Source organism: Austrofundulus limnaeus, unplaced genomic scaffold, assembly GCF_001266775.1.
Source record: "Austrofundulus limnaeus strain Quisiro unplaced genomic scaffold, Austrofundulus_limnaeus-1.0 Scaffold743, whole genome shotgun sequence".
In the NCBI taxonomy this organism is placed as follows: Eukaryota; Metazoa; Chordata; class Actinopteri; order Cyprinodontiformes; family Rivulidae; genus Austrofundulus; species Austrofundulus limnaeus.
In genome coordinates, this window is record NW_013953145.1 from 26,707 (window position 1) to 29,619 (window position 2,913).

Consider the following 2,913-nt stretch of genomic DNA (forward strand, 5'->3'; position numbering starts at 1 on the left):
ATATTGTTGCCCAGGGTACAGACAAGTGTTAATCCGGCCCTGTTCAGAGGGACTGATGAGTGGTGATCTGGTGGAGCTGGCGGGGTGAAGGGAAGGCAGTCAACATAAAATTAAAATCAGAGTCATCAGTAAAACTTTGTCACATGCTAAAGCTAATGTGGGCAATGCAGCATTTTTCTGAAGTTTCCTGAAGATGCAAAGACTGTATGAATATGATCATAGGTGTCAAGTAACAAAGTACAAATACTTTGTTACTGAAGTGTCTTCAGTTGAGGCCTTTTCTCAGAATGCACCATGTACTGTTTTCCTTTCAAGGCAAGGCTTACACTAGCTGCAGAGCTCGGCACAAGTTACCATATTAGGAATGGAATGCTTAAGATATACCGTGACAAAATGTATTTGCATCTGTTGGGACTGCATTTGAACCTATAAAAAGGCTTGTACTCCTCTGCCTGGGGTCTTCTTTTCTGGTTTCCATTTGGCACAGAAGGCCACAATTGGTTTTGGCTGTAATCTCCTAGACTGCAAATAAAGATTCTGCTGTTCAACCTGCCTGTTTCAGAGTTTCTCTCTTCAGTATAACAATCCAGACGCAGAACTGAGAAGACCCATTTATATCATTTATGGCGTCACGCAACAGAGGTTTTTGCTCCAGTAAACACCGTCGCACTGAATCGTTTTCTGCAAAGCCAGCTACAAAGGGTGAGTTTTTTCACCAGACAGAGAGCATTTCAGTTTGATGATGTGATATTGGATGGAGTTAACCTAAAGTTTTCTGTTTGCGGTTTTTCGTGGACTGTTTTGTTGTTTTGAAGAGATCTCTGTTTAAAGAGTAACTTACCCCAAAATTAACTTTTTTTAGCTGATAAACTGTCTAGAATGTGTCTAAAATGCTATATAGTACCGTTTCTGTGCCAATTTTGATGTTTTTGTGCGTATTTGTCCAAATCTGTAATATTTGGTCTAAAAACGTCTTTTTGCTGCTCATATGGGTAGAGCAGTGGTACTGCAGGCTAATTTACATATTGGTTAACAGCTCTCCGCTGTGACATGCTTCTCCACAGTTTCGTCACAGCGGCTGTGTTCTGATATAAAAGCCTCTCTCTAAGACACGCCCCTGCAGCAGTCAGAGAGTGGAACAGTTGGCAAGCTTAGCATGATCATCTGTTGACCTGGGTGGGGAGAGCTGACTGCTGCTCTGCTCTCCCTCTCTCCACACACACACACACACACACACACACACACACACACACACACACACACACACACACACACACACACTCCAGCAGTACTCCTGCACAGCGGGAGGGGAGGAGGGGAAAAAAAGGGCAGAAACACAGCGGGACAGCTGCAGCCCTAACGGACCAAACTTCAGTCAAACAAGACCCAACAGTTTTATTCCTGATATAAACTAGTGATCTTGAGAGCAGATGCAGCTGTATGCTGTTATTTTTTTCTGTCAGGCTGTCGTGGAGCGCTCCACTCCTCTGTCCTGTGAGGCAGACAGCTCAGCCGAGGCTGTCACGTTCTCTCGTCCTGGCCACACCTCTGCTCTCTACCCCCTCCCCTACCCACTTTGATGCATTTTTCAAATTTCGCCTTGGGGCTGAGTTATCTTTTCACAGGGGTGTAAGATACACTTTAAATTCTAAAATTTTGTGTAACATTTTACAACGTTCCATTTGTTTTAGTCTGTTTTAAGTAGAGGTTTTTCTCTGAGGCAAGACTGCAAAGCTCTTGGTGAATGTTGATATAATGTGATTTATTGACTGTCTTCACCTCAGCTTTGACCTTTCTTTGTGTGTGTATGCGGGCGAGTTGTAGGACACAAGTCACTGGCTGGCTGCCTGTGAAACTGGGATATACGGAGTAAATGCAGCTGTTTTATTCGTGTTTTGTTTCATGAAGTTCATGCATGCAGAAAGAAGAAAAACCATGACAGAGAGGTTGAGGGTTATAATTAAGGATTTTACGTTTTGCCAAGCCAGCGCATGGTATTTCCATGGCCATTAGAAATTACCTGTRATTCGCTCAAAAGTAAAATGTATACATTTAATTTATAGCCCTGTCGAAATTTAGATAAAGTCGAAGCTAGGACAGATTTGGCATTTACAACTCTGCTGTTCATGCAGATTGATGACTGCAGTTTATTTTTTTTTTTAAATTTTTGGGTGCATCCTGAATTTCAGGCTGTGTGTGGCTGCCTCACTCTGCGAGAGCTTCGGAGACAGGCAGAGGGAGCGTGTGTGTGCGCGCGGGTTTGTGTCTGTGATTTATGGTTGCACTGCTGCTTTCTGCTGAAACAGGAACAGCCTAACGGCTGGGGTGCTTGGATGAGACATTTCTGTATGCTTGTGTGTACAACGGTATTTGTGTGTCTGTTCAGAGCGGAACTCTGTTGTTTGTCTGAAGTACACTGATTACTAAATAAATAAATAAATAAAATGTTAATATAATTATTGCTATGGTTTATTAGTAATGCATATCATAAAATATCTGTGTGTGGTCTCACAATAAAGTAGGGGTTATGTTTGTTTACTCAAAAGCAGAGCAATAGCCGCTTGTATATAAGAATTGTGTGATGAATTTTAACTGAACTGCAGTTTAAATTTTAGCACAATTCTAGTGAATGTCTGATATAAAATTTGACTCATCCTGATGAGGCAAATTGGTGTAAATGATACGTTGATGTGTGTCTGATGAACCCACTATAAAGGTCAAAACACACTGATTTATGAGGGGATCATGCACGTCTCCACACATGGTGTAACAATCATGACATGAACCTTGGAAAACAGAATCACATCTTTATACTTTGGAAATATAGAATTTACATACAGTGGTTTGCAAAAGTATTCATACCCCTTGAACTTTTCCATATTTTGTCACATTACAACCACAAACATAAATATA